Below are 19671 nucleotides of genomic sequence, written 5' to 3' on the forward strand. Positions count from 1 at the left end.
AAATGTTTAAAATCAATCAGAGCCAACTATTTGAGAAAGAAGAGGGGAAATGTTTAAAAGCTTCTGTAGTCAAAATTAAAATGTGGCAAGAAGACAACTGGGTCAGATGCTTCGAAATTTGTGCAGGGAGGAGATCTGTGCCTCATCGAAGGACCACACTTAGGGTAAGTGAGCATTACACACACAGAAGCACTGAAAGGATGTCACCTACTCTGAGTTATATTTATATTTTGTTGCATTTCTACTTTTTATTCTATTTATTTTTTTAAGTTTATTTATTTATTTTGAGAGAGAGAGCACGCGCGTGCGAGCGCTTGCAAAGTGGGGGAGGGGCAGAGACAGAATCCCAAGCAGGCTCTTCATTGTCACCTCAGAGCTGGATGCAAGGGTTCAAACTCACCAATCGTGAGATCATGACCTGAGCCAAAATCAAGAGTCAGGTGCTTACCTGGTGTCACCCAGGTGCCCCTTGTTGCATTTTTTAAATAGCCATCTCATTATTTCCAGAATATATTCAAAGGATATTATTTCCATTTCTATTGCCTTCCTATCCTGGGCCTCTGTTCCAAACTGTGGTCTGTGCCTGGAATACCCCAGGGGATGCTGTTCAAGACTTTTCTGAACCCTCCAGTCTGAATATGCCCATCCTGAACAGAATGCCGAGCCTCTGTAGTGCTGGTCCCCATCAGAATGCCAGACCACCAGAACACCCTGCCCATTACATCTTTGTTAGCCCTGCCGGTGCCCAGTGCAGTGTTCTCAAAGCTGAAACTGGACATTTGGAACTGGAAAGACATACCCCAGTATGACATGAGAGGAACTCAAGCTGGTCCCTTTCCCTCTGCTCCCCTCTGCAGCCGAAGCCTGCACCTCAATATGTGGAGCGTGGCTTTCACTCCAGACTCTTGCTTTCCGTAACTGCGGTACCCACACAGTAATCATATGTTCTGAGGCCAGCAGCATTTAGTCTTTCTTAGAGTTCACTGCGTGTTGTTTTCCATCTGGAATATAGCCCTTGACATCCGAACTGAAATCCTTTACCTGGAGTCCATCATCTGGAAATTCCTAAAACTGAATGCATTTTTTTTTCCTTGCAAGAAGTACCTGTCACTTTTTAAAAAAATTTTTTAACGTTTATTTATTTTTGAGAGAGAGAGAGAGAGAGAGAGCAGGCGTGCACGTGCATGAGCGGGGAAGGGGCAGAGAAAGAGAGAGACACAGAATCCCAGGCAGGATCCAGGGTCTGAGCTGTCAGCACAGAGCCTAATGCCGGCCTTGAACCCAGGAACCTGGAGATCATGACTTGAGCAGAAGTAGGATGCTTAACTGACTGAGCCACCCAGGCATCCCGTACATGTCACTTTCTGTAGATTCTGAAAGGGGTCTGTTTTCATTTTCTATGGCTACTGCAACCAGTTACCACACAGTGGCTTAAAACACAGATTTCTTTTCTGACATTTCTGTTAAGTTAGAGGTCCAACATTGGCCTCATGGGGCTAACATCAAGATATGGGCAGGGTTGTTGTGCCTCTGGAGGTTCTAGGGGGCCATTCATTGCCTGAGGAGAATCTGTTTCTTTGCCCATTCCAGCTTCCAGAGGCAGCCTCTTTGCCCATCTTCAAAGCCAACATGGCAGGGGTGGAGTTTTGAGTCCTTCCTCTGTGTCTGTCTTTTACAGTCACATCTTCCTCTGAACTCCCCATTTGTGCCTTCCTCTTCCACTTTCAAGGACTCTTGTGATTATTTTGGGTCCCCACAAACACCTTCCTAGAGAAAACAGACCAAAAGGCTTGTCAGGAAATGTCATGGGTATTCATACATCAATACTTCACTGATACTTCCTGCATCAAGTATGTATTGAGTATCAAGTCTATGCCCATGTGTGTGCTTAGATGGTAAGACACAATTAGAAACAAAAAAATGTATAGGGTGACAACCATCCTGATTTGTGCAAGACAGAGGTTTCAGGGATGCAGGATTTTCAGTGCTAAAACTGAGACAGTCCCAGGCAAACTGGGATCATGGCACACTCTAGATGCCATCTCTCCCCTGAGGAGTTGATAACCCAGAGCAGGGCATGAACAAAATGTAGTCGACCATACTTCACCAGTTGCTGTATGTGTTTTGAAGGGAAAGGGGAAGGGGTGAGTTAAAGATGAACAAAATGGTGGCATACCTTCCTCTGCGAGCATCCCTTTTGGATAACACTGATTGTACTCCAAACACCTGCCAGAGGCGGGCTAAGTGATCTTTAAACCTCACAGAAGCACCACAAAGTGAGGATAGTCATTGGCTACAGCTTTCAGAGGAAGAAACAAAGAGAAATAACTTGTCCAAACTTCAGAAAACCACTGTTTTAGGTCAGGTGCCCCAGGAGCAGATCCTGACAAAAGGAATCACAAGTAAGCAATTTATAAGGAAACACTCCCAAGAGAAAGAATAAGATCCAAGGACAAGATTTAGGAAAAGTTCCATACATAGTGTGCTCTCTCTCATGATCTGACAGGGGAACTCCAAGGTGTAAATTACCCCTCAGTTTTTCCCAACAGGAAGTGGAATCCATTCTCCCCCACCCTTAGTTGGCTGGCTAGGGACCATTCTGGGAGCATGTAAAACTACCAGGCGTTTCTGGTTCTGTCTGCCAGATGGGCAAAGTGGCTTCTGCTTAGGAACTGGACACCAAACAAGAGTCCTGTATTTGGGGCTGTTGAAAGCAGAAGACACCAAGGCTGGGAGAGAGGACACAGAAACAGAGAAGGTAGCCAAGGTGGTCTGAGTGGAGTATCAGCAGCATCCACATCTACTTCAGCTAGTAAGTGGTAAAGCAGAATGTGAACCAACCTAGCAAGTTCCAAAGCAAGGTTACTAAGCTTCTCTTCCAATCCATCTACTTTCATATTCTTACAAATTTTCTTAAAACCTAAGATCTGTGAGGGGGGGTTCGGATTTTTTTCTTTTGCAGGAATACTTCTATTTGCCAGGGTTGTTGCCATAAATATTAAAACTCAAAGTGTGCTGGCATTCAAAGTTGACTGTTGGTGTAACAGCGTGGCACGTACATAATTTACTACAGTTTCCTTCTGACAGTTGACTTGCTAATAACAGAACTGATTAGTATATCGTTGATAAGATTATGAAGATTAAATACAACTTTCTGGATTTCAGTAATTTTTCAAATGGCTTTTAGATGTCATAACTCATGTTAGAATTTCCTAATACACACAGATTGTAGTTACGTCAGGGCCTTTGTGCAAACGGGAGTCTAGGAAGCAGTATTGTGTCTTTTCAGAATTGTTATAGGAGTGGTAAGTCCTAATTTCAAACATCAGAAGGCCTTCTTATTTACTGCAAATGTGAAGTTATAGTGTGACCTTGGTTCTTTACTATCTCAGAGAACAGATCCTTTATGGGTTCCAGATGGGAAGTGTAAAGTTAATAACCCCTCGTAGACTAACACCCATATGTTTTCCATGCACTGCAGAGATGTACTTTGTTCACAGTGTCATTTATTTAAATGAAATTAACATATAAATGATGATATATTGTTGTTTCCGAGTTTTGTGCTAGACATAGCAAAAAAAAAATTTTTTTTAATATAGGCATTAAAAAGTCTGGCAGAGGGGCGCCTGGGTGGCGCAGTCAGTTAAGCGTCCGACTTCAGCCAGGTCATGATCTCGCGGTCCGTGAGTTCGAGCCCCGCGTCAGGCTCTGGGCTGATGGCTCGGAGCCTGGAGCCTGTTTCCGATTCTGTGTCTCCCTCTCTCTGCCCCTCCCCCGTTCATGCTCTGTCTCTCTCTGTCCCAAAAATAAATATAAAAAAAAACGTTGAAAAAAAAATTAAAAAAAAAAAAAGTCTGGCAGAAGAAATGGGTCATCCAAATGATGATTAAGGATCACCAACCTCTCTTGTAATTGTGTGCGTGTATGTGCCCTATGTATGTTTGGAACAAGACATTCTCGTGCACCAAAGTAAACAAATACAAAAATCATGGTTCAAATCTGCCAAAGATTTATGTATTTGCATTACTTAGGACTAGGTTTGACCACAAGTAACAGAGATCCACAATGAAACAAGAAATAAATTCATTTCCCTCAGACATAAAATCTAAATCTGCTCCATAAATTCCTGACAGCTCACTAATCAGCTATCTCTAAGCTATGGCCCTGGTCTTCATGATCCAAGATGGCAAACCATATTCTGTTTTTAGGCAGGAGGCTGGATTAGTTGCCTTTGAAGGAAGGATTCACAAAGTGGCTCCACACTTCTGCTTTTATCTTATTGGCCTAGCTAGTCACATGGCCCTGCCCAGCCCCAAGGGAGGCTCAGGAATGTGGTCTTCTCCATGAGTAGCCAAGGGCCCTGCTAAAAACTGGGGAAATATTACTGTGGACAAGGGGTGAAAGGATCTCAGGGAATAAAAACAGCCTCTGTCACAAGCATTCATGATAATGTCTGAAAATGTCAGTATGGCTAATTTCAATAAGGACTATCTCCTCTTTGAGTCAGAGGGAATTGCTTTTAGCCCTCAGCTTGCTTATTCCAGAGTTAGAATAAATCTGAGGTCAACTCTAATTGCGATGTTGGATGAAGTCCTTTTGGAACATGTGAAATCAATCTGTGGCAACACCAGGATCCCTTTAGCAGGTCCTTGTTCTATAATGGATACTTTTATTGCTTCAAGAGCAGAAAGCTTCTTCACCCAAAGCCGTGCTTTTTCTTCCAGGAGTCCCACATGCAGTGACTTATCCATGTGGGACAAATGCCCATTGGGTAATTGTAATCTTTAAGGAGAATATACTGTATCGAAAAGAATGGGCATCTGACTACCTGAGCTCCATCTTGGCTCTGCCATATCTAGACAAGGCAATGCTGACTGAGTCAATTTCTTCCTAACATCAAGATAACACCCTCTGTTTCAAGGGTTATTGAGTTAAGTAAACTAGTATAGTTAAACTGCCAGCTTTTCAACATCCTCCTGCTGACCTTATTTATGCCCCAGGCTAAGTTAGAATTTACTTGCCCAAATAAATGGGGAAGGGCATGGCTTTGGCTTTCTTATTGAACTTCGCAAAGTTCAGGGGATCCTCAAAAGGAATATTCAAAACACTACGCTGGGGCCTCTGATTTTTCTTAGGGTGGCCAATTGTTGTTTTTTTTTTTTTTTCCTCTAGTGAACAGCCATGCTAACTATGTTTGGTTTTTGACCTTGGATGGCTACTCCAATTGCTTCCAACAATTGGATTATTTTCCCACCTTTTCCTCAAGGCCCAGAAATTCTGCTTTGCTCAGAAAAAACGCAGGGTTTTAATGTGCTTATTCTCAGAACATTAGTCAAACTACTGATGTAAAATATGGAAAACCTAAGGATGGCAGGTTAAAGTAGTGGTTCTCAAAGTAGGGTTCATTGACCAGGAGCATCAGCATCAGCTTGAAACTTGTCAGAAATGTACATTCTTGGGCCCCTGTCCAAATGCACTGCATCACAAACTCTGAGGATTCAACAATCCATTTTAACCAGCTCTTAACTAGAGTCCTATAAAGTTGGGAGGTACCTGAGAGGTACCCAAAGAATATAGACAGGAGAGCCTTCCGTGAGAATATTGCACTAGTCTTAAATCCCCCCACCTCTTCCATATATGGTCGGGATTTGGGGGCTTACCTTAACACAAGCAGGTTTTCCAAAGTTGGTCCTGTGCCTTTGGGAAAAAAATAAAAGCAACTATACATTTGTGAAAATTTTACAGTAAATAAATACTAGACTTGGCAAATCTTTCCCAACCTGTCCTCCAGAAAAAAAGAAAAATGTTGATAAACTTTTAAGCCACATGAGCTGGAAAAGGCTCCAGCCACTGACGGTGAATCTAACCACTGTGCAGGCAATAAAGGGCTGGCTAGCCTGCCTTTATTTGCTTTCTGCTCAAGATAAACATTTATCACTGGGTGTATTGATTAACACCATATCACTTCCCTACCTTACACTTTCACAAAGGGAGCAGGCTCCCCTTGGGAACTCAAACCTTTGTGGGGCTCAAGAGACCCCTTGTGTTCATTGGGCTATGAAGCACCATGGACTACTAGAAAGTGTGGGACCCTCTCTGCCAAGGAGAAGCCAGGACCATATCCCAGAGTGGGTGTGAGTATTAGTGATGCTCCTCCTGGGAGAGCCAATCAGGGAGCAAAATAGTTGCTACAGTGTGAGATCTGGAATCCACCATACCATGCGTAAGAGCTGGAGGAAGTGGCATTTTCCAAGTGCAGAGTCCCTACTGAAGATGTCTACATTATTCATCATCTGGAAAATTGGCTGCAAATAAACTTTTCATTTTTTGAAGCTTTGCTTTGTTTCTGTCTTTTGTTTTTGTTTTTCTATTTTTGCCAATGATGGAAAGGCAGGGGAAACCAACAATATTGGCTTGATGTGTCATTTACAAAAGACATATTGATGAGTAGCTATGGTGTGAGAATGTTTTAATATTTAAGATTGCCTCAATTTCTATCTAGAAGTTTGTGGGATATAAACATATATTTTTTTTTTTAAGAGAGAGAGAGAAGGGGAGAGCACATGAGCAGGGAAAGGGGCAAAGGGCATGGCAGGCTCCATGCCCAGATTGGAGCCTAACATGGGGCTCGATCCCACAACCCTGAGATCATGACTGAGCCAAAACCAAGAGTTGGATGCTTAACCGAGTCACCTGGGCGCCCCTGGGGTGTTAATTATAAATACATGGATAAATATGCATTGATTCAGCTCCAGCTCTTTCTCTGATCTTTTGTTTTTTTGTTAATATCCATTCCTGTAGTTAATAATGTGGTTATTGAGCTTATACAACTGGTAAATTAAATAATCTGTATTTTAAAATCGTGATTATGCATCCTGAGAAGGATATTTTTATTAAATGTAGTTTAAATATAGTTTAAGGAGGTTACTTTATGATTAGTTACATACTGTGACTAACCTGACCAAATGTTTTTCAGACAAATTACTGTATCATTAAATTTAACAGTTTCTTGGGGTGCCTGGGTGGCGCAGTCGGTTAAGCGCCCCACTTCAGCCAGGTCACGATCTCGCGGTCCATGAGTTCGAGCCCCGCGTCGGGCTCTGGGCTGATGGCTCAGAGCCTGGAGCCTGTTTCCAATTCTGTGTCTCCCTCTCTCTCTGCCCCTCCCTCGTTCATGCTCGTCTCTCTCTGTCCCAAAAATAAAATAAACGTTGAAAAAAAAATTTAACAGTTTCTTAGTTTGCTCTTTTGGTTCGGGAGAGTACCTTGGTTATCTATTTTTTAAGGGAACTGATGTGGAAGGAAGCCTTTGAGTTTGTAACTATGGGTCCCTGGAGAACCAATGGGTGGCATTAGGATCACTGGCTACAATTGTTTTTTCCTGCTTTTCCTCAGATACAATCTGGCTTAAAAACTCAAAAGTCACCCTTGTTAAAACCTGGCACAGGCTTTTTTTTTTCAAACTTTAACTTTATAATAATTGTAGATTAATATATAGTTGTAAGAATGCAAAGAGATTGCATGAACTCCTTAGCCAATTGTAAAATTATTGGATAATATATCACAACTGGGATAGTGACATTGATATGGTCAATATTGAAACATTTGCATCACCACAAGTCTCCCTCATGATGTCCTTTTACAGGCAAACTGTGTCTTTCCCATCTCACCCTTTCCTTCACCCCTGGCAACCATTAATTTGTCCCCCACTTCTGAAATCTATATTTTGTCATTTCAAGAATGTTTTATAAATGGAATGACACTTTATGCTACCTTTGGAGATTTAATTTTTTTCCCTTCAGTATAATTCTGTAGAATTCATCCAGGTTATTGTATGTGTCAGTACTTTGTTCCTTTTTTATTGCTGAGTAGTACTCCATGATATGGATGTAGCACATCCTATTTAACAATTCACTCAGTGGGGACACCTGGGTGGCTCAGTTGGTTGAGCATCTGACTCCCGATTTTGACTCAGGTCATGATCCCAGAGTCTTGGGATTGAGCCCCATGTCAGGTTTCATGCTGAACATGGAGCCTGTTTAAGATTCTCTCCCTCTGCCCCTCTCCCCTGCTCCCACTCCCCTCCTCTCTCTAAAAAAAAAAAAAAAAAAAAATCACTCACTGAAGGGTATCAAAGTTATTTCACTTTCGGGCTGTTTTGAATGCAGTTTTCATAAATATTTGTGCACAGATTTTTATGTGAGCATAAGTCTTCACTGCTCTGGGGTAATGTCCAGGAGCACTACTGGGTCATATGGTAGTAGTTTCTTTTGTCTTGAAAGAAACTGGTGAACTGTTTCCCAAACTGGCTATGGTATTTTACCTTCCCACCAGAAATATAAGACTGATTCAGTTTCTTTTCATCTTAACCAGTGTTTGGTATTGGCACTATTCCTCATTGTGGTTTCAATTTTTCTTTTCCCTAATGGGTAATGACTTCCCTAATCCTTAATTAATTCCCATGTTATTATTTGCAATCTGTATATCCATCAAATGTCTCTTTGTACCCAGTTTTAAATATGATTGTATAGTTCTTTGCTGTGGAGTGTTGGGAGTTTTTAACGTATTCTATATACTAGTTCTCTTTGGATAAGTGATTTGCAAGTATTTTTTCCCAGTCTGTGGCTTGTCTCATCCTCTTAACAGGGTCCTCCACAAAGCAAAATTTTTTATTTTGACAAAGCCCAATTTCTAAAAGTTTCCTTTTATGGATCATGTGTTTGCTATCAAGTCTAAAAGTCTTTACTTCATCATAAATGCCTACAATTTTGTTTTATGTTTTCTTCCAAAAATTGTATAGTTTTACATTGAAGCCCATAATTGTCTAAGGGTTAAGACTTGGTCAAGGTTCATATTTTGCCTATGGATATCCAATTGCTTCAGTGCCATTTATTGAAAAGGCTATCTTTTCTCCATTGAATGACTTTTGTAATTTTGTCAAAACTCTTTGGGGCATATTTATGTAGATTTACTTCAGGCTCTGTATTCTGTTCCATTGGTCTATGCGTCTATCTCTCTGCCAGTTCCACACAGTATTGATTATGTAGTTAAAAATAATGTCTTAAAATCCAGTGCACTGATTCCTTCCACTTCTTGTTTTTCAAAATTCTTTAAGCTATTTTAGTCCCTTTGCCTTTCCATATAAATGTTAGAAGAATATTCCTTATATATGTATACAAAGTTTTGCTGGAAATTTGTTAGGAATTCCATTAAACCTGTAGGTGAATTTGGAGAGAATTGACAACTCTACCATGTTGGGCTTTCCAATCCATGAACACAGTATGTATTCTCCGTTTATTTAGATCTTCATTGGTTTCTTTCAGCAGAATTATATAGCTGTAAGCATGAGTCCTGTATATGTTTTGTTAGATTTATATATAAGCAGTTTGCTTTTTTGAACAATTATAAATGGTATTGCATTTGTTGTCCATTTGTTCATTGCTAGTACTGTATATAAAAATACAACTACTTTTTGTGTGTTTCTCTTTTTTTTAATTTTTTTAATGTTTATTTATTTTTTGAGAGAGAGATTGACAAAGTATGAGCAGGGGAGGGGCAGAGAAAGAGAGGAAGATATAGAATCTGAAGCAGGCTCCAAGCTCTGAGCTGTCAGCACAGATCCCGATGCGGGGTTCAAACCCACGAACTGTGAGATCGTGACCTGAGCCAAAGTTAGATGCTCAAGTGACTGAGCCACCCAGGTGCCCCTGTGTGTTTCTCTTGTATCCTGCAAACTTGCTAAATTCACTTATTAGTTCTAGTAGAATTTTTTTTTTTTTTGTAGATTCCTTGGGATTTTCTGCATAATCATGTCATCTGCAAATAGAGATAGTTTTATTTATTTATTTCTGGTATGTATGCCTTTTATTTACTTTCCCTGCCTTATTGCATGTGCTAGAGATTCCAGCACCATGTTGAATAAGTAAAAGTGAACATCTTTGTCTTACTCCCAGTCTCAAGGGAAAGTGGTCTTTCACCATTAAGTATAATGTTAGATGTGGGTTTATGTAAATGGTCTTTGTCGTGTTGAAGAGGTACTCCTCTATTCCTATTTTTCTGAGAGTTTTTATCCTAAATGGGTGTGGAATTTTGTCAAGTGCTTTTTTCTGTGTAGATTGGTATAATCATGTGATTTTTCTCCTGTAGACTGTTAATATGGTTAATTAGATTCACTGATTTTTAAATCTTGAACCAGCCTTGTATCTCTAGAATATATCCAATATGGTCATGGTATATAATTATTTTTACATATTACTGTATTCTATTCTAATAATTTAAGGGTGTGTGTGTGTGTGTGTGTGTGTGTGTGTGTATTCAGGAGGGATTTGATATGTAGTTTTCTTTTTGCAAAGTCTTTGTCTGGTTTTGGCATCAGGGTTATGCTAGCTTTATAAAATGAATTAAGAAGTGTTTCTTTTGTCTTCTGGAAGAGACTGTTTAGAATTAGTGCTAATTTTTCTTTATACATTTAGAAGCATTCTCCAGTGAAACCATCTGGGACTGAAGATTTCTTTTGGGGGTAATAATGAAATCACTAATTCAATTTCCTTCATAGTAATAGGGCTACTGAAATATCTATTTCATCTTGGGGGAATTGTGATAGTTTGTGATTTTCAATAAATTTATCCATTCATTTCAGTTCAATTGTCAAATTTATGTGCTTTGAGTTCGGTTTCTAGTATTTCCTTACCATCATTTTGTTGTCTGCATGGTCTGCCGTGATATTGACTCTTTCATTCCTGATACTAGTAATTTCTGTCTTCTCTTTATTTTCTTTGTAATCTTGTTAAGAGGTTTATCAGTTTTATTTTCATTTCAAAGAATCCACCCTTTGTTTCATTGATTTTCTGTATTGTTTTCTGTTTTAAATTTTGTTAATTTCTTATTTTTATTAGTTTCTTTTTTTGCTGGCTTTGAACTTATTTTCTCTCCTTTCTCCAGGTTCTTGAGATGGACACTTATTTTATTAATTTGAGACTTTAACTCTTTTATAATGTGTACATTTAATGCTATAAGTTTCCCTCCTAGCACTGCTTTAGCTGTGTACACAAATGTATTGTATTTTCATTTTTATTCATTTCAGGTTTTTGTCTGTTTGAGGACTTGAGACTTCCTCTTTGACTCATACACTATTTAGGACTGTGTGTTTAGTTTCCAAACATTTAGAGATTTTCTTGTTATGTTACTTATTCCTAGTTTTACTTCACTGTGGCTCAAGAATATAGTCTGTATAATATAAATTCTTATAAAATTATGGAGATTTTTTAATGGTCCAGGATATAGTCAAAATTGGTACATGTTTCATGGGCAGTTGGAAATAATGTGTATTAATTCCACTGTTGTTGGGTTTGATATTCTATAAATATCAAAGAGATCCAGTTGATTGATGGTGCTGTTCAATCTTTTTTTTTCCTTCCCCCTTGGTCAGCCTAACTGAAGCCTTGTTAGTTTTGTTGGTCTTTTCATAGAACTCACTTGGGACTTTGTTTCTTTTCTCTGTTTTTTTTTTTTTCTGTATTCATTATTTTATTTATCTTCACTATAATCCTAATTATTTTCTTTTTTCTGATTTCTTTAAACTTAGTTTCCTATTCTTCCAGGTTTTGATTTGATATCTTTTTTTTTTAACGTAGACAAACATTGACAGTCTTTCATTTTTGCTAAATCATTGAAAATTTGAAGGAAAAAGGAAAAGGGTTTTGTGTGTGTGTGTGTGTGTGTGTGTGTGTGTGTGTGGATAGTTTTTAGCACATGACCTGAGATTTCATATATGACTTACAACCTGGCTTTCTCTAAATATGTAGGTCAGTAATCCATTTTCACTGTTGGAGCAAGAAATAAATATTCTCTCTGCTTTTTTCTAATTAATTAAACATTTGAATATAATTAGAGTGGTAAAATGGGAAAGTCCAGCTTCTGTTACATGCTATTGAGGTCTGCCTTCTAAACATGGCCTCCTCTCAAGATTGGGATCTTTCATAAAGTCTATAGGTGAAGAGTTAGCCTATTCAGTCTTGGATTTCCATTCTCTTCCACATCCCCCATGTTTCTTTTGCCCTTTTCTTCCCAGTACCTACTAGGCACCCATGGTTTATTTGTTCATTCAAATGTTCATCCATTCATAAATTCACTCACTTATTCACTGAACCAAACCTATAAAGGGCCTACTACAAGCAGGTCCTAGTATGTGAACAGGCATGAAATAACCTGAATGTTGACCTTGAGACACTCATTGTCCATGACTGTCCCATATGGCACATATCAGGAACCAATCCCTGGAGCATAGGCATCTGGCCCTTGATATGTTGTTTACTCTTCAGCCACATATTCTGTATGCTTAAAGTTGCTTGGACCACAGGGAATGAAAATAAGTCTTTGATTTTTTAAAAATCTAACCAGAACACATACATTTAAGTGAGTGCAGAATTCTTCAGAGCAATCACTTCAGAAAGATAAACTCTTCTTCTGTTGATGATCAGAGAGATTTAGAAATTTGTAGCACACCCTGTCAGTGCTCCTCCTGTATCTTGGTAGCCCACCCCAGGGGTCACATGCAAAGGATCCAGACATGCCTGGATCCAAACATGCTTCCACCCTCTCTCTGCCTGAAGGAATTCTCTAGCCACAGGAGAGTGTGGGGATGCATTTGAGGCAGGCTGGAAACTCTGAGGTGCCAACAACTAATCAAACAGGGCAGGGAATTAGGGAATCAATACCCTTGGTAGGATGATTCTGGGGCATGTCCTACAGTTTCTCAGAAACTCCCCAGTTGGTTTGAACCCTAATGCCCAGACTTTGTGTTTTAAAATAACAAATGCATATGCAATATGCATGTACATATTTTTATATGGAAATATTATTAACTAGAAAAATATCCTGATGAACACTTGGTAATGGAGGGGCAGAGGTGGGAAGAAGACTAACTTATCTATTTTGGGAACTAGACTGCCTGGATTTCAGTCCCAACCACTACAACTGGCTATGTGTCCCTGGGAAAGTTGCTTACCCTCTCTGCAAACTGGGGATAACAACTGCACATGCCCTACAGTTCGTTGTGAGGATCATAGGAATAAATATATGAAAAGTGCTTAGAACAATGTCTGGCACAGAGTAAGAATCATATAAAAGCTAAATGTCATCAGCAACATCATCATTATTATTATTACCATGTATTTTGTTTCTTTGTGTTATTTTGTCCCCTATTTTTGTATTGAATTTTTCAAAAAATAAATAACTTGAAAACTTCTAGAGATGTGTGAAAAGACTAGTTTTCAGACTAAAACCAATCAGGAATCATTATTTAAGCCATAACTGCATATTATCAGTGAGTGTTACAGGACACTTTCTCTGTACCTGTAACTTTGAAGAATTTAAGGAATACAATGATATCTGTTTAGATTGTAAAAGAACACAAAAGGGAAGACAAATCGTTGGAGATACACCAATAGCTGATTTTTCAGTTCAGCCGCATCAGAACGTTCCTTCATGCCAGTTTCATAATTGTGTTCCTCATAATCACTTATTTCCGGTTTGGCTACTGGAGGATGCTTATTGAACTACAATTTTGTGTTCTAAGTAATTCAGGCAAGAGTGACATCACCTGTCTGCAAGCTTTTGCAAGGGAAAGCCAATTATGTATGAGCTGAAAAAAAAAGTAATGATCCCTTAAAGTTGTTTGCTGACATTGGGTGCCTGTACTGACTGGCGACCAAGTCTTCATCAGAAAAAAAAAATCAAAGTTTAGGAACGAAGGGGACTATACAGAATAAACACTCCCACCACCCTGGACAATAAGCGGCACTGATAGATTACAGTAGCCTTGATTGGCGGTTGAGGGCTAGAGGCTGCTCACATTTCTTCTGGGGTCAGTGTCAGCTGGACCCCACACACCGCAGCTGTGTTTGACCTGATATTCACCAACCCTGAAATGCATTTGAGTAGAAAGACCTCGCAGGGTTGTGTTTTGTTTTGCTTCTTTAACTGGGAGTTCCGCAGAACGCTGTATTTAAATATCAAACACTGGTAATCTGTGTCAGTGGTAGTGATAGTTTGGATAAAATGTCTTTCCTGTTGTAGCTAATTGCTTGCATATCTGCAAGCTGATATACTCTTTGTAGACATTTGTGCTGTCCTCTTTTTATAACTTTATTTCATTTTCTGTTCATTTCTGGTGTTGACTCAAGGGGCCTTTATCACCTGACCCTGATAATCTGTGCTTTATGGCTGCTGGTGTGATTGGGAGCAGTTGAAGCAGCAGCGAGCAATAATGCGCACATATAAATATTTGAACAGGAAAAAGAAAGTCTGTCCGATGTAGGCCAAGGAAGAAATGCATTTAAACAAATAATGCCACTAGAGGGACCTTGACTCTCCACCAGGACTAGGCAAGGTCACTCTACCCTTGCGCTACTGTAGGTGGCCACTAGGGCCACGGCGGATTTCAAAGGGCCAGCCCATTCCATACCCCACCTTAGGGCGCCCAGCCCAGGGGGCCGCTGCGTGGGCTTATGACGTCATTGTCATGGATCACTAAAATAACTCCCTCTGAGAAGAATATATTTGCTCTGACCAGGGGTTAAAGACCAGAGAATTTTTAATTAGTTTACCCAGGCTTTGCATTTGGTCACCAAATGTTATTGTGGGTGGGGGTAGAGGGGTGTTCAAAGCACATGACACGGTGTGTCTCCCTTTCCCATTTTCCGGGGGGGCCTCTCCCTTTCCGCACCTCTTGTGAATAGTTGAAAATGGGCGCAAAATGACATTCGACTTAGAAAGTGAGAGCACCAGGAAGCAAAACTGGAGGCAAACAGAACAGCTAATTTGGCCAGGCATAGCTGGTGCTGTCCGCGGTTGTCCCTGACAGCGGGGCCGGCTCCGAACCACCTGTGTTTGCTCACTAGCTTTCCCCAATCTGCGAGAAAATGGCCCGGGCCGGTCACATGGCAGCCAGATAGGCCAGGCACCATGGGAATACAAAAGCCAGAGCTTTTAGCAGAGTTAATCATTAATGCGCCTTTTCTTTGTCCCATTCAGGAGTGCTGACAGGGCTTTGATAGCCGGTATTTGCCATGGGGCGGCTGCAGCCCTAGCCAGGTACTAATGAGCCCATTGGCTCCAAGCTCCCCTCCAAGTGCCCACAGAGCCGGACCTAGAACTGGAGGCTGCCCTCCGCCTGGCCCCCTGGCTGCGACCCCCTCCCAGTCAGGGCTTGGTATTGAGCCTCCCCTCAGCTTCGGTCCTCTGTGTTTCTGTTCATCATCTGCCTGAGTGTCTGGGGAACCGAGGGGGTGGTGTGTGATTACTGAGGCCGGTGAGCCCCCCTTCCCCAGGTGTTATCTTTCCTCCAACCAGAAAAATGAAAAATAAAGTAAAAAACAAAAAACAACAAAAACAAAACTACACTGAATATGTTTTTTGTTCCCTTAAATGTGTACTAAGGATGAACCATTTTGCTCTCACAGCAATGGGCTAGTCTCTTCTCAAAACTTAAAGATTTACACACAGGATAAGTATTCTGATATTTACATCTCAGCAACTAAAATGCAGGTTTCCCTGACAGATTTTTTTTTTTAATGGAAAAACCCACCTACCAGTCTTAACAGTAGGTAGCTCCTGAGTCAACAGAATGCATTCAGGGTAAATACAAACCAAATTAAAACCCTCTTGCTACCTGTTCTTTGACTCTGTGAAGCTGCCCCATTCCCATGCGCAAAATAGCCAAACCCCTTGAATTTCTGTTTTTGCCTCTAACTTGCTGAAAATGTTTTTTCGATTTGTGCTGCGAGGGTACAGCCAGCCCTCTTGAACACACAAGTAGCTGTCACCACATAAACTGTGAGTATCCCATTGTCCTTCAAGAGTAGTTGAAAACAAGCAAATAAAAAGTACATCTTTGAAGCCTGGCTTATAAAGGACAGACCTTTTAAAATTTTGAGCCTTTAAGGGTGCCTGGGTGGCTTCGTGAGTTGAGCGTCTGACTTTGGTTCAGGTCATGATCTTGTGGTCCGTGGGTTCGAGCCCCGCGTCGGGCTCTGTGCTGATGGTTCAGAGCCTGGAGCCTGTTTCGGATTCTGTGGTCTCCCTCTCTCTCTGACCCTCCCGCATTCATGCTCTGTCTCTCTCTTTCTCAAAAATAAATAAACAAATTTTTGAGCCTTTAAAGAGCAGAGCTTTTTCTAGGCATTGAGCACATGAAAATTTTACTGATGACTGTGGCTCGTGTATGAAGACATCGCCAGTAAAGATACTACATTCAAAACACAGTTCTCCACATGTTCATATATCTCCTGTTGGCCAGAGTCAAAATACCTTTAAAGATTTTATCCAATTGTCTTTAAAACAACAAGGGCATACTGGATGATGACACATTTTATTGCCTTTTTTTTTTTTTTTTACAGATAAGGAAGCAAAAGCTGACTGACTGGCTTCTTCATCTTGGAACCATAACAACCTACAGATGATTAGAACCCCAGGAAAATCAGAGTGAGTGGCCCATGTTTTAGGATCAACGTGCTGCTTATGATTGCATGCTGCATCCTATGCCTTGCGGCTTGGTTTTATTCTTAAGGAAATTGTTCATTCTCCCTCAAGTTTATTGGTCATCTACTATGTACTAGAGACCACTCAGCTTTGGAGGGAGTAAAGATGGAGACAGTATGAGTTCTAGCCCCGAAAAGCAGCTCAGCAGATAACACACATACCACAAGTAAATACAGTGACCAAAGGAAATGTGTTCCACATTTAACTACCCCATGAAGAAACGTGAGAGTTTGTATATCCTCGTAGAGCTTTGCCCCAGATCTGAAAACTCTCCAGGGGGAGGAAAAGCTGATGATTTCAGAATGCCTGGATGTTAGAATGTGGAGTATCCAGTTCAAATAACGTTATCAGTTTTAACATAATGAGTATGGGCTGTGGTAAATCAGCCTCTACTTTTTAAAATGCTTTTCATACACGAAGCATGACCAAAGTCTATACTCTGCATAATCCATTTCACCCCAGGCTCATTGAGCACAGACTTGTGTAGAAAGTTAAAGTTGACTCTACTACAAAGAAAATCCATCTTTGTTTCTCTGCCCCATGCAGTTGGTTGAGAATACAAGGTTTGGTTTTGAAAGGGAGCAAAGCTGTTGACTAAGCATACATTGAGACAAATATATCTCACTGCACCCAAGGGACAGAGGAAAAAACTATTCTGTGATTTTGGGGGAAAAAATTATCTGAATTATTCCAGCAACTCAAATGACTATTTGGGGCAAATAGTGGAGGTCAAATTGATGTATTGATATTAATTGATATTGACATTCTCCTGTAATTGCTAAAGTGAGTGGATTGAATCAAGAGAGAGATACCAATCTGTGCTGTGCCTAGTCTCATTTCTTGGGGTGGAGACAGAAGTCTGAGTTTGGGATACCCCCTGCATGCAGCCCCTAAGTCAAGAATTTGAGTACAGAATGTTTATTTGGAACATGATCCCAGGAAACAGGATGAGGGAGAGAAGTGACAAAGAAGGATGAGAGCCAGCAAAGGATGTGTTATTATTTGTCAGGTTAGCAGGGTGGATGACTGGAGCCCGACCAGCAGGGCACCCAGTGAGAAACTATGCAGAACCCACTTCAGGACTGTCCCACTAGGGGAAGGAAACCTGGCCTATTTTCCCACCAATGCCTATCCTTCTTAGATTGAGGGTTTCTTCTAGGATTGTAAACTCTGCAGCACTCTGACCACCCCACCCACCAGGGAACACATACCTCTGTTCAGAGTACACCCTCTTGCAGAAGAAGCGTTCCATATGTAGAGAAACTGTCTTCAGATGACGTCCTATGGGCCAAACGGATATGGGCAGGGCATCAACACCATCAGACACAACAGACTTCACTGAAGCAGAATGGAGGGAAGACCAAGAAGGCTAACACTCATTTACACAGTTCATAACAAGAGCCATTGTCATGGAAATCTCTAAATATAAGATAGAATATAAGAATCTCTGGTGCCTTCGATTTGCAATACAAGCATACTCTAACCTGGAGAAACAGGCTCCACCAGAGCCAGAGACTGCAGGTGTCCATTGGGTTTATTGTAAAAGCATAAGAAAGCCATCATGTACTCTGGGAGGTTCTGCTACAAAGGCTTTGCAAATGCCCCATGTGGGCTGTGGGGTTCCTCATGGGAATTCATCTTCCCAACCATCTGGAGAGCTAGGTGGGTTGACTGTGATCATATTGAAATAAAGAACAAGGAAGTGGAATAAATGAATTTATTCATTCATGTTTATAGCATGCTTAGGGTCCTAATGTCTCTCACATTGTAGAAAGTCATTTTATATGTTCCATTAAATGAAGCCATACTCCTTGCTGCAACTCATGCCTTAAATCATTGATTCTCAAAGTGTGGTCCCTGGACCAGCCACATCAGTATTACCTAGGCCTCAGACCGGCTCCTTCAGAAACCAGGAGTTTCTCCAGGAATCTGTGTTTTAATAAGACCTCCAGAGATCCTAAGGCATGCTAAGGAGTAAGAACTTTCTGGTGAAAGAAGTTCTGCTCACAGCTCCTGCCCTTCTGCCTGCACCCATTCTCAGTTTTATATGTATATATATTTTACCTTATTCCTCAGATATTTTTCCCCTTATCCTTCAGTTTTAAATGGAATTCATTTCAAGATATGGTACCAAATTAATAACGCCTTTCCAAAAGGAGGGGAGATTATCTTGATTGTATTGACACATCTCAAATGTTCACAAAACATGCAAATATGAAATGCATACACAAGAAGCTCAGAAACACAAGCATTCCGGGTGTCCCACATCTGACTGTAACAACAGCTAAGGCTTATTGAAATGGCAGTTCCCTCTAGGACTGTTTCTGACAAGATATTATTTTCTTCCCTCTCTGGACCAATCTTGACCTCAGGAGAATAGTAGAGAAAAGCTGTTCTTCACCTGGAGTGGCATGAAATTCAAGGGAATTCAGCAATAGCTTAGCACCATGAGGAAGGAGCTGATGTCAGAGTTGCTGGGCATGGACCCCATTATTCTTCCCCACTGACTGCATACCACTAATTTTGGCCCCTGCTGAGGTGCGTCAGGTGGGAAAGGACCTGTGTTTTTCTGCTCACATTCCCAGTCCTGTGTGCCTCCCAGGACACAGGCATCTTAACCATGGATTTCTTTGTCTACACAATGGTCTCTAAATGCAAACCCAATGCTTCTCCTACTTATCCAGTTCAAATGAATGCCTCATTACCATTTGTTAAAAAGACTGTCTTTTCTTCCATTGGATATTCTTTCCTGCTTTGTCAAAGATTAGTTGGCCATACTTTTGTGGGTCCAATTCTGGAGTCTCTATTCTATTCCATTGGTCTATGTGTCTGTTTTTGTGCCAATACCATACTGTCTTGATGATTACAGCTTTGTAGTAGAGGCTAAAGTCTGGGATTGTGATGCCACCCGCTTTGGTTTTCCTCTTCAATATTACTTTGGCTTTTCAGGGTCTTTTGTGGTTACATAAAAAATTTAGGATTGCTTGCTCTAGCTTCGAGAAGAATGATGGTGCAATTTTGATTGGGATTGCATTGAATGTGTAGATTGCTTTGGGTAGTATTGACATTTTAACAATATTTATTCTTCCAATCCATGAGCATGGGATGTTTTTCCATTTCTTTGTATCGTCT

The 19671-nt window shown here is 40.6% G+C and overlaps 1 long non-coding RNA gene across 1 annotated transcript; it reads right to left on the bottom strand.

Annotated features, from left to right (window-relative positions):
* Positions 1 to 1431: 1431 nt before the first annotated feature.
* LOC121012018 (uncharacterized) lies at positions 1432 to 17855 on the bottom strand. Its single transcript, XR_005781919.1, has 3 exons — positions 17751 to 17855; positions 5661 to 5697; positions 1432 to 1767 (listed from the first exon to the last, which is right to left on the bottom strand). It is a non-coding gene; the product is annotated as an uncharacterized LOC121012018 (long non-coding RNA).
* Positions 17856 to 19671: the final 1816 nt, after the last annotated feature.

The sequence above is a fragment of the Herpailurus yagouaroundi genome, unplaced genomic scaffold, assembly GCF_014898765.1.
Source record: "Herpailurus yagouaroundi ecotype Mexico unplaced genomic scaffold, PumYag 196, whole genome shotgun sequence".
In the NCBI taxonomy this organism is placed as follows: domain Eukaryota; kingdom Metazoa; phylum Chordata; class Mammalia; order Carnivora; family Felidae; genus Herpailurus; species Herpailurus yagouaroundi.